The sequence below is a fragment of the Felis catus genome, chromosome A3 (genome assembly GCF_018350175.1).
Source record: "Felis catus isolate Fca126 chromosome A3, F.catus_Fca126_mat1.0, whole genome shotgun sequence".
NCBI classification, from domain to species: domain Eukaryota; kingdom Metazoa; phylum Chordata; class Mammalia; order Carnivora; family Felidae; genus Felis; species Felis catus.
This window is the reverse complement of record NC_058370.1, coordinates 136,631,054-136,644,195: the sequence shown is the minus strand read 5'-3', so window position 1 is coordinate 136,644,195 and position 13,142 is coordinate 136,631,054.

Here is a 13,142-nt window from a genome sequence, read left to right as displayed (position 1 = left end):
GAAAGAAGTGCCCTGTGTCTGGGGAAGGGGACAAGGTTCCGGTGGCTTTCTGGCCCCAGTTCAGCGGGTTTATGCAGTTCATCAGTGGCTGCTGACAACCTACCCAAGAGTCACTTGGCCATGTTACCCAACTAACAAAAACTTAACTTGGGCCGGAATGGCGATATGACCCGGCCAAGGAAAAGACCTTCTCTTGCCTCCCTTGCAGAGACAGGTGGCCTGTGACGTGGCTGTGATGGAGGAATGGTAGCGCAAGTTGTTCAGTGAGACCTCCAGGAAAACACCTCCGCAGGAAAGCCTACCTACCGCGTGGGCACTTTTCTGCCATTATTCTTCCATCTGGCGTATTCGTGACGGCTGGAGCTCCAGGTGTGAGCACGAAGCAGAGGGAGAAGGGCTCCCTGAACCCTTGACCAGCCTCCAAACCATCGCCCACGCTGCCTGTGCGTGAGTCCCGTTTGCTCAGATTTTCTCGTCAATGTGGCCAAGCCCAAACCATAACACCCACTCCTATTTCCTTGGGATTATTTGCATGGGTCCGCGTTTCTTTTAACCCAATGAGTAAAAGTAAATACAGTCTAAGTAGCCAACGCATTGGGAGGATGGGCTAAATGTTGGGAAATAGAATTTAGTCAGACTCGCAGAAGTGGAAAGTTGAAACAAAAAAATGGTCGAGAGAAAGAAATAGCGAGAGTTGTCACCAACAGGATATTGGGTTTCACCGCTGAAGTCCTAGGACGATTTTTAGGAAATCTTTACATTAAAGCCTCGAGATGAAGATTCAGGATGACACACTACCCTTCCCTCGTCTTCACGCCTCGAGTGTGTCCCGACTCGTCTGCTGAGATCCGGCTCTCCCATGTGCCTTGGTCCTCCGCACGACCTGTCTCACCGCCAGATGAGGCCACATGGTGTTTGACCGAATGCATGGCGTCTTAAAAGGAAGAGGTCCTCAAATACTACGGACTCCTCTATTTGTCCTATTTTGTTAAGATGTTGGCTTTCTAACTCGTAGAATGTCACCAGCAACATGCTTAGGGGGGTGAGCACAGAGGAAACTCACAGAGCTACAGCAACAGAGAAAAAGAAGGGGAAGAAAGTAGCAGATTAACAGGGAACCTGTAAAAAGTGAACAAACGGCTCAAAAGACGCATCGTTTTGTGTAACGACAGACAGCGTGACTCCAGCGGTCCTGAGCGTCTTAGTGTATTAGGTATCGCATTACCAAAATCAGTGTTTATTATTTTTTTTTAAGTTTCTTTGTTTTGAGAAAGAGACAGCATGAGTGGGGAAGGGGGAGAGAGAAAGAGAGAGGGGGAGAATCCCAAGCAGGCACCCCGCTGTCAGCACAGAGCCCAAAATGGGGTTCTGACTCACAAACCGTGAGATCGTGACCTGAGCCGAAATCAAGGGTGGGACACTTAACCGACTGAGCCACCCAGCGCCCCCAAAACCAGTGTTTATAATAGTGATGCTAAGTCATCAGGAAAAGCTTCAATCATGTTAACTTTGGACTATTGAACAAAGCAGGAAGGTAAGAAACTTCAAATATTTCTACTCAACATAATTTTATTTATTAAAAAAAAACATTTTTCATGTTTGTTTTTGAGAGAGAGAGGCAGAGAGCAAGCAGGGGAGGGGCAGAGAGAGAGGGAGACACAGAATCCGAAGCAGCTCCAGGCTCTGAGCTGTCAGCACAGAGCCCAACGCGGGGCTTGAACTCATGAACCCCGAGATTGTGACCTGAGCTGAAGTCGGACACTTAACCAACTGAGCCACTCAGGCCTCTGTAAATCTAATTTTTCTCTTGGTTGACGTTACATTAATGGGAATGGAGAAGGAAGGGAGGGGGCTATTTGAGAGAGATCCAGAGAACTCTTTTTTGTGACGTTTGACAGGTTAGTCATCAGAAAAAAGCATCTGTAGAGAAATGTCCTTGGAGTAGAGTCACCTGGGGCGCCCCCGTTAATACCTGTGGGGCTGGCCCTGGTTCTCTGCCCCCTTCTCCTTCCATCTGTTCCCTGGACGCTGCCTTCCCTGTCACCCCTTCCCTGGAAGTGGAAGGGGCCAGCATGACCTGGGGAGCCCAGGCTCTGCAGCGCGAACCCCCTGGCTTCCAGGCCTGGGTCTGCCACTCTCTGCCACGTGTCCCTGGAGAAGTTACTTAACCGCACTGTGCCTCCTTGTCCACTGGATGTTACACGAGAGTCCAAGCATAAGCTGTTGCGGGAGTAAATGAGACCCTCGGGTCACAGAAAGAACTCAGTAAGTAAAAAATACTGCCTTGGGGCTTGTCATCGTATGAGAACAGGGACCCTTCTGCCTTGTTGGGCCCGGCATCCCTGGAAGCGGGCACAGAAGCCTGGGGGTAGCTTCCTAAAATGTGCATTGAACGATTGACCAAAAGTGAGATAATGAACTGGAAAGCTCTTGTTCCAGGGCTCTGGGGAAGCATCTTGATGGAGACACTGAGTGGCCAACCCTTTGGGAGTAAAGAAAAGTCCCCCCCCCCCCCCCCCCCCGCAGTGGTGACCACTCAGGATTTCAGATCAGAAACCTGTTCGGTTCTTGCGAAGGAACTGTGTGCAGAAAACAGACTGGCCTCGGTGACTTTCCCTCCAGTATTCTCCTCCCCTCGGGAGAGGAAGGGGGAGGACAGCACTTTACTGATGTGACAGGAGATGCTTTCTGAGCGGATTTCAACCACAGTGTCCTCCAACGACCCACTTGAAGGGTGTCATTCACATGGATGAGAGATGGGATGATATGACGTCTTAAAGACATCATAGGGAAACAATTTAAGTAGTGAGACAAAACCCCACGGTCACTGCAGTAGGTCATAATTACCCCCACTTCAGGATGGTCACTTTGACTTGCTCTATGCCTACAACAAGCTGTGGTTTCAGTCCGTTCTCTGCTCCTCAAGGAGCACGTAGGAAGGCACAGAGTAAGAGTTAGAAATGATCTTTCGGGGGCGTCCGAGTGGCTCGGTTGGGCGTCTGGTTCTCGATTTGGGTTCAGGTCATGATCCCAGGGTCGTGGGGTCAACCTGGGTGTTGGGCTCTGGACTGAGTGTGGAGCTTGCTTGGGATTCTCTCTCTCTGTCCATGTCTGTCTGTCTCTCTCTCTCTGCCCCTCTCCCTACTTGCGCTCACTCTCTAAAAAAGGAGAAACAAAACAATAAATAAAAATACATGATTTTTCGAGACATTGTGATTTTTAAAAATAAATCCATAGTCTCCGAACTGTAATAAGCTAGTGGTTGTTAGTTAGAAATGACCATGTACACGTCCCCGTTCACGTGGAGAAACTGTGTCTTAGTGCAGCAGTCCGGGAGAGGCTGAGAGGCCACTCAGCAGGTCCAGAATTGTGTGAGATCCTCTGAGGGATGGGGAAGCAGGGGGGAACAAGAGTGCTTTCTCTCTGTTCATTTTTTAGCTTACAAAAATGAAGAGATTTTCCTTTATTGACGTTTCATAATTGGATTAACAGCCGGGCCTGTATATAATTTTGAAAACAATATGTGCGATGGGGGTAACTGCTCAAAAAATGTAGGAGCTAACATTGCACGATGAGACAAGGTTAGAGGCCTCTGTTCTGGAAAGAAGAGACAGCAAGTTATAAGGCAGGGCCCGGGGATGGAGAAGAGAGACTGACTTCCGGTGCTGTTGAGTCCCGAGGCCGAGGCTAGCTGCACGTATGAGGTACTTATGTCCCCCTCTGGTTCCCTGATTCTCATGCATAGATTGGTGGCCGACCTAGATCATATTTAAGGTTTCTTTCAGGTCTAACAAATAATACGATTTGTTCCTATTTATTGAGGCTCACAGTGCCTGTTTGGAGCCATCAGTATAGACCCAACCTCTCAGAGCTGGCAGGAAGTACTATTGAAGGGATAGGGCCAGACAGCCAGATGCTTTGTGGCCTGTGGACGTCAGGAAAGGCAAGCCCTACCTGAGGTTGTCCACATTGACAACACTTCAAACACTCAGTGGACCGAACTAAGTGGTCATTGCCCCCTCTGTTTTATTGTCTGGAGGATAGGTAGTCTGTGGTTTTGAAGGCCCTGGTTACTCTGTTCCAAGATAGATCTTTTGTGTTCGAACTTTATAATCAGTTTTACAATAATTTACATTTCTTTTTACCAGCCCAGCAAATACTGAAAATCAAGTTCGACCTAATTCTTTGGGGGTGGGGGGGAGGAAAGTCTATTGCCATCTCATTTGACAAACTTCTTTAAGTGAGAAAATGTGGAGCACAGTATAGCATTAATGCAGACACCATAACATTTTATGAAGCACAAATCTGGTTTGTAAACCTCCCAAACAAATATCAAAAGTCACATACTCAAAAATACAGACTTCTGGGTGCATTTCACAAAATACTGATGCAGTGTGTTTGGAATGAGACCCAGAATCTATATTTTTCATCACGTTACCAGCCAATGCTGAGTCTCTTGGGTCACAGATCAGCTTCTGAGATCAACGGACCTTAAGTCAGTGAGGGGACCACACGAAAACCAAAATGGTTTTGTCACGAATTAGTGTCTCTGGTCACGTAGTAATTTCCGCCGCTGAGGTGAGCACGGGGCCCTGGCTGGAGGAGACAGGGAAGAGGTATGAGGCTCGGGGGCCACCTGAGAGAACAGGACTTTCTAGGCCGTGTGCATGTGGAGAGCTGAGGACTCTAAACTGGAAGCCATTCACTCTCTCTGGATCCACAGCATGGAGGGATCATGGGGAGTTGGGGGAGGGGTGGGCAGCACGAAATCCGTATGCTGGTGGAACCCTTGGTTTGGGTCTGGGATGGGGCAGTGCTTTGGGTCGATTTCCTGGGGTGTTTTTCAAAAACTTTTTGGATTTATTTATTTTGGGGCGAGGGGCAGAGAGAGGGAGTCAGGGGATCCGAAGCGGGCTCTGCGCTGACAGCAGTGGCCCAGATTCGGGGCTCGAACTCACGAACCACGAGATCGTGACCTGAGCTGAAGTCGGACGCTCAACCCACTGAGCCACCCAGGTGCCTGACTTTCCTGGTTTTGAGACTCATGTATGCCTCCTCACTCTGTCTGTGCTTCTTGCCTCCTTTGGAGTCTTGTTGAGACTGAGATCCACATTTCACACATGTGCCCTGAGAGTTGGGGTAAACCAAACTATGTGAAATCGACACCTCAGTTTTCCCATTGCTTACCCACTGAGTGGTGCTGCCATGGGAGTTAGGAGGAGGGTGGGCAGAATTGGGAAAATAAAATAAAAAAAAAAAAACAGAAGGGGAAACCTATAAGTTTATGAACACTCAACACTGCTGACTGTTTAACATAGTTCTGATGCTGACTTAACCTCTCCGTGTGTTTACTCATCTGAAAAGTGGGGCAACTACCCTGACAGGTGTCATGCCCCTGGTATCATAAGGCACAGCAATAAAAATGATGGCGGTTTTTAAATAATAGGCAGATGGTAATGGTGCATTCGGATTTTTGCCCACCTATAAAATCAAGATCGTAATCTTTGCTTCCTAAGGGTGTTCTACTGGCTAATGAGCATTGCAAAGCTTTCTGAGACGTACCAGCTGAAATTACCTGGCATTAAAACTGGCCTCTGATGGTCTGAAGCTGGGGACTAAGGCAGAGGGAAGAAAAAGGAGAAATCCAGTTTGGGGCTGACGATTTGTTCTACGCCTTAGCCTACAAAATAAAATACAAGATCGAGATGCTCTGCAAGAGATGACAAAGAATCAAACAGGGACGTTTCCCACATAATTACAGAGAGCAGATAACAACAACAACAACAACAACAACTAGCCCCCATGTAACGTTAGTGGAATCGTTACCTCCTGAACACAGTGGATCCTTGACATAAGAAGTCTCCGCAGAGGAACATGAGGGAGAGACAGGAAGGACAGGAGGAGATGGTCCGACACATCCCGGGGGATTTATCGTGTGCCTGAGATGGAAGGTGACAGTGAGTGGTGAAGTCTGTATGGTCCAGGGAGAAAGAGGAACAGAAAACAGGAGTGCAGGTACAGTGGAGGCTGCTCCCCGTTGACCAGTCCAGACCTGAGCTGGAGCAGACAGAGGCTTAAGAACGAAGGGCCAGAACGTTCATGCTACGGGCGAGGGTGGTGGAAAATCGTTCAGGGTAGAAGGCACAAGGGAAACTGCCCAGGTGCAGGAGGACGGTGGGCACCCGCCTCACAGAAACCCACACGAGTGGGATCACCAGGACCCCTCCGGCACTGCCCGCCCACTTGCTCAAAGTGGTTTCTGCCTGGAACCTATACCGGCAGGAGCTGCGCAGTGGGCCCCAAAAGCGATCTGGGGGGTGGATACCAACGCAGAGCCCTGGAAGAATCACTTGGAGGCCATGGAAGGAACACAGTACTAATCGGGGCCACCATTGCCCCAGTCAAACCCCACTTACAGAATTACTCTTTGAAGGCAGCTCCGTTAAGATTGGGAGGTACATTAGTCAGGATTCTCCAGGGAGGCAGAACCAGTGGGACGTGTATATGCAAAGAGGGAAATGTATTGGAGTAGACCAATGGGATAAACTGAACGGGGTAGACCAGCAGGCTGGAGACTTGGGGAAGCGCTTCAGTTCGACTCCGAAGGATCAGGAAGGGCTAATGTTGCAGCTGAAGTCTGAAGACGGCCGATGGCGAATCCCTCCCTTGCTCAAGAGAGGTCGGTCTTCTTGTTTTCTTTTTTCTTTCTTTCTTTTTTTTTTTTAATATGAAATTGATTGTCAAATCGGTTTCCACACAACACCCAGGGCTCATCCCAACAGGTGCCCTCCTCAATGCCCGTCACCCACCCTCCCCTCCCTCCCACCCCCCATCAGCCCTCAGTTTGTTCTCAGTTTTTAAGAGTCTCGTATGCTTTGGCTCCCTCCTTCTCTAACTTTTTTTTTCCTTCCCCTCCCCCATGGGCTTCTGTTAAGTTTCTCAGGATCCACATAAGAGTGAAAACATATGGCACCTGTCTTTCTCTGCCTGACTGATTTCACTTAGCGTAACCCTCTCCAGTTCCATCCGCGTTGCTACAAAAGGCCAGATTTCATTCTTTCTCGTTGCCACGTAGTATTCCATTGTGTATATAAACCACGATTTCTTTATCTCTTTTTGTTTTCTTCATGCCCTTCGCCTGACTGGGGGAGACCCCTGCACAACTATGGAGAGCGACCTGCTTTACTCAACGTCCGTCAACTTCAACGTTATAGTCTCATCCCCAAACATGTTCCCACAAATAGCCAGGGTAAAGTTTGACCAAACATCAAGGCCCCATGGCCCAGCCAAGTTGACCCAGAAAATGACGCATCAGAGAAGGGACAAGCAGAGGGCTGCAACCGGCCTAAGGACAAGAATGTGAGCGGGATCTGCCTTCTCCATCTGGAGAAGTCGGCCCCTCCGAGGCAGTCGGTGCTACGGACATATCCCCGGCTACTTTCTGGACATGCTGTAACAACCTAAGGAACACCTTGTAGGACAAGGTAGGCCTTTTGTAAAACCGGAACCGCCCAACCTGGCATCCGAGGACTCTATGACCTGGTCCCAAACCATTTCCCCAAACTCAGTTAACTGACACGGGTCTGTCTTTGTTGCTTCGTTTTGCCCCTTGTCCTTCCTGTGTTCCTTCAGGGCCCCATGGACAAGGCAGGGGGGAAGTGCTGTGGGAAGGAGCCGGTGAGATCAGGATGCAGGACTTCGGGGGCACCAGTGAGATGACACGAAGTCACGTGCTCAGCCCTCACAGCGATCCCAGGAAGCAGGCAGTCCTCAGCGTTCCCATTCTGCAGATGATGACGCCGTCATTGGCGGCTCGCCTCACAGCCAGTGAAAGGCCAAACCGGGTGGGGTGGGGCCCACACAGTCTGGCTTCTGCTGACGGGACATCTGTCTCTGTCTCAACCTCCCCATGAATTTGGACAAGAAGTCACCCCTCGATTTTATAATATAGGGACTCGGGCTATCAAGGTTCTGGACTCTATCCTTTCTGTGAAGCTCTCCGTGGTGGGCTTTGTTATACTCTCAATATCTCCTCCCCTCCACTAGGTAATTCTGACCGCTGGCCCCTTCACGCCCCTTCCCTCCACACATCGTGGGGCCGGGATTTGGCTCTTACCAGTATTGTCAACATAACACCATCTGTTGGCTACAGGACTGGTCAGAGATGGGCAGATGGTCCAACTCAGGCCAACGAAAGAGGCTCGCTCGCCCCTTCTGGATGGTAATGTGAAAAGTTCTGAAGCCCGGAGTGGCTGCATCCATCTGGCCATCAGAGGGAAAGCCAGACTGAAGCTAACCATGATGTCATAAGCGGCAAAGCCGAGAAACGCAAATATGGGTTGCTGTTGTTAGGCCTTTAGGGCAAACAGACCGGGAACCACCTTCCCTGTGGATGTCTCGGGTGAGCCTGGAAACCTGGCTCACGGTTCAGCCAATTCCAGTTGGGTCTGCATTCCAATAGTGAGAGCATTCCAAGAGGCTCTCTTGTGATCTCTCAACCGGTGGCGATCTCCCTTTTCCTTAGAGCACCGTTAACTGCTTAACTCACTGCTAATTTGACACAGTCACATGTCTGCCCCTTCATGTTTAAGGTAAGGTATTAGGTGTTTCCTTTCAGATTTATGCCTTAATTCCTCATCCAGATTGTAAACTAAGGTCTTTGACATCTTCCAAGAATCCATAATGGTAGTTCGTTACTAAGTGTTTACAAGAATGCATTTGGGAGGACCAAAGCAGGAGGCATCACAATCTCAGACTTTAGCCTCTACTACAAAGCTGTCATCATCAAGACAGCATGGTATTGGCACAAAAACAGACACATAGACCAATGGAATAGAATAGAAACCCCAGAACTAGACCCACAAACATATGGCCAACTCATCTTTGACAAAGCAGGACAGAACATCCAATGGAAAAAAGACAGTCTCTTTAACAAATGGTGCTGGGAGAACTGGACAGCAACATGCAGAAGGTTGAAACTAGACCACTTTCTCACACCATTCACAAAAATAAACTCAAAATGGATAAAGGACCTGAATGTGAGACAGGAAACCATCAAAACCTTAGAGGAGAAAGCAGGAAAAGACCTCTCTGACCTCAGCTGCAGCAATTTCTTACTTGACACATCCCCAAAGGCAAGGAAATTAAAAGCAAAAATGAACTACTGGGACCTTATGAAGATAAAAAGCTTCTGCACAGCAAAGGAAACAATCAACAACACTAACAGGCAACCAAAGGAATGGGAAAAGATATTTGCAAATGACATATTGGACACAGGGCTAGTATCCAAAATCTATAAAGAGCTCACCAAACTCCACACCCGAAAAACAAATAATCCAGTGAAGAAATGGGCAGAAAACATGAATAGACACTTCTCTAAAGAAGACATCCGGATGGCCAACAGGAACATGAAAAGATGCTCAACGTCACTCCTCCTCAGGGAAATACAAATCAAAACCACACTCAGATACCACCTCACGCCAGTCAGAATGGCCAAAATGAACAAATCAGGAGACTATAGATGCTGGAGAGGATGTGGAGAAATGGGAACCCTCTTGCACTATTGGTGGGAATGCAAACTGGTGCAGCCGCTCTGGAAAACAGTGTGGAGGTTCCTCAAAAAATTAAAAATAGATCTACCCTATGACCCAGCAATAGCACTGCTAGGAATTTACCCAAGGAATACAGGAGTACTGATGCATAGGGACACTTGTACCCCAATGTTTATAGCAGCACTCTCAACAATAGCCATATGATGGAAAGAGCCTAAATGTCCATCAACTGACGAATGGATAAAGAAATTGTGGCTTATATACACAATGGAGTACTACGTGGCAATGAGAAAGAACGAAATATGGCCCTTTGTAGCAACGTGGACGGAACTGGAGAGTGTGATGCTAAGTGAAATAAGCCATACAGAGAAAGGCAGATACCATATGGTTTCACTCTTATGTGGATCCTGAGAAACTTAACAGAAACCCATGGGGGAGGGGAAGGGAAAAAAAAAAGAGGTTAGAGTGGAAGAGAGCCAAAGCATAAGAGACTCTTAAAAACTCAGAACAAACTGACGGTTGATGGGGGGAGAGGGGGAGGGTGGGTGATGGGTATTGAGGAGGGCACCTTTTGGGATGAGCACTGGGTGTTGTATGGAAACCAATTTGACAATAAACTTCATATATTGAAATAAATAAATAAACCAAATTTCTCTCACACACACAAAACAAAACAGAAGAATGCATTTGGGGACCACATAACATAATCACAGTGTCTTTACCTAAAGGTGTCTAGGGTAGCAATCCAAGAGGAACGGGGCAGTGACGGCTTTGATGTGCGGGGTCTGGGAATTCAGATATTCCAGGTGTCGTGATGCCCTGGTTTCTCTGCAACTGAGGAGTTTTCCAGGACATAGGACTTTCGAGTTTCAACGTCAGAAAGCCCCCGGCACACCAGGATAACCTGATCCCCAATGGCACTGCTGAACCTTCTTCATTCGATCCAACTGCAAGGACTAGAGGGGTGTAAACACGTCAACAGTTGTTCGGACAGAATCTCACGATTAGAAATGCAGTCTCCGGCCATCCAGAGTTGTCTTGGGCCAGGTTTGCCGGTAACAGTAATATATATTATTAAATTATTTATAAACCCCCCCCTTTTTTTTTAAATGTCCCCACCTTTGCAAAACTGGAATTATTTAATCTTACAGAAGAAGCGTCATCGCCTGCCTTGCCCAAGGCAGCACAGATAATCGGGTGGTAGCTGCAGTCCGGAAACCTCCAACTTCTCCTGGGAGAGCGTGTCCCCGTCACTGTGCGCTAATCGATAACCCAGCCGTCGTAATTATGTTACTTCCTTCTTTAAAACTTTCTGTGGCTGTCGTATTTTTCTGCACTTGTGACTCGAGTTCTTAGCAAGCATGCGTGGGATAAGTGGATGAGCTGAGAAATGCTGGATCTCCCCTCTTAGTTACACAGCAGCAAATCCTCAAGGAGAAACAGGGTTTGGGTTTGTGTGGTGTCTGAGAGGAACCTCTACGGAGTGCCTTACAGATGGCTAAGGGATGAATGCTGTGGGGGGTGTGATTATTAATGATTAATGGTGATGTGATGTGACTATTAATGGGCAGCCACAGCTCTTTGTTTTGTAGGAAAGGCCAGTCAAGAACTTTCAGAGAAAATACAGGGGACTCGGGCGTGGTTAATGTCATGTCGACCTGAGGGCAATAACAGATGCCCAGAGAGCTGGTAAAAGGTTTCGTGGTGCGTGTGGAAGGGCGTTTCTGGAACAGATTAACATGTGAATCAGTAGACTGAGTAGAGGAGACCGCTGGCACCAAGGTCTTGAGGGTCCCTTTAGAATAAAGAGGTGAGGACAGGTCGGATTCCTCTCTGCCTGACCTGGTGAGCTGGGATGTCCATCACCTCCTGCCCTCAGACCTCGGAGTTCTTCATTCTTGGGTCTTTGGCGGAAGAGGGGGGGAATTCTTCATCCTTGGGTCTTTGGCTGGAGGGCGGATGGTGCTGACCCCGGTGGCTTCCTAGTTCTCAAGGCTTCTGCCCTGGAATGAATTAAACGGCCTGGTTCTCCGGCGTGCAAATAGCGGATCACGGCATTCGGAACCTCCGTAACTGCATGAGCCAGCTCCCATGTTGAATCCCCCCTTATCTATTTCTATATATCCTGTTGGTTCTGCTTCTCTGGGGAGCCCTGACTAATGGAGACCCCTGACTAGTGAAGACCCCCATTCCTATTTCCAAACCCTAAATATCAAGAGCGACCTTTGTCCTACTTCCAACTAATTCAATTCTTGAAAATGCCAAACTATGTAAAACACGTTTTTTGGAAAATAATCAGCAAATTATATTAATTATTAAGAAAAAACCATTTGGTAAATTTTTTTAGTAGTTGAAGCTTGATCTTTTTTTTTTTTTCCTTTCTGAGAAATAAGGCCCCAGATAGGCTAAGAAAACAATTATGGCTCTATTCCAGCAATGGGCAGTGGTTCTATTAGCTTTGGGGTTTTCCTTTTTCTTTTTTGTTGGTTATTTTTCTTTTGGTTAGTAAAGGCCTCTAATAATCTTCAGAATGAAAGATACCATGTAACGAGTCTTGTTATTATATTTAATACATTTTGTAGTTATTATTTTGAAAATGAAACGTGTAAAAATCATTTATTTCATTTGCTACATGGAGAAGTATTAGCATATTAACATAGCCGTAAAGTTACCATGCCATAGACAGAAAATTCGTATTGCATATGTAATGTGGGTAAGTAATGAGGTAAGAAAATATGAGGGCTTACGAGAGAAAAATAAAAATATTCATGGTTGCCCACATCATTCCACTGGAACTTCTCTAATTATTCTACAAAAAGTCATAAGACGTAGCAGACACTAAGTGCTGAGTAATGGCCTCACACCAAATGTGATTCTTGCTACTCTTGAAATAGTTGGTTTTCCCATGAGCAAGATTTAAAAAATGCTAATAAAATATTTACTAGCTATTACTTTTCTTGACCTATTAGTGGAGTTCACTAATGGACTCAGGCTTCCTAGACGGAACGTTCTATGTATTACTCTAGCCAGTAGCCCTCCTGTATGGTGTATCTGTGGTACTTTCTGAACTCTAAGGTCCCGTGCTTTTCAAGGTCACACGTGGTCGTGAACCCGCTGTACTGTCATGTCCCAAACATCCCAGGCAGCCAGGGGTCCTAGGTGCAAGCAGTAGGAGTCGGCTCTGGTTAACAGAAAACAAGTGATTGGAAATAGAATCTTCTGGAAGGCTGCAGACCCTGGTCCGGAACCAGGCAGAAACAAGGAAGGCTACATGTCAGCACCTTGCCCCCAAAGCCCCTCCACAAAAGCCATCCAGTGGGGCCTTCTGTGCTGCTTCAGGGGAACACGAGGTTTCTCAACCCTCTTCATCTCTGTCAGCGCTCAGTGTGGGACACTGACCCTGTCCCTGTGGCTGTGACTCCCCCAGAAATGCAACATCACCATCACCATGGGGATTTCCCCACATTTCTGGATCCAAGTTCTAGTTCGCTGGGAACATGTGTTCTGGTCTCTTTTAGCTTTGACAGTGAGAGGCAGCCACACGTATGAGGTGGGGAGTTTCGTAAGGGGGAAATGGATTCTGACACAGGG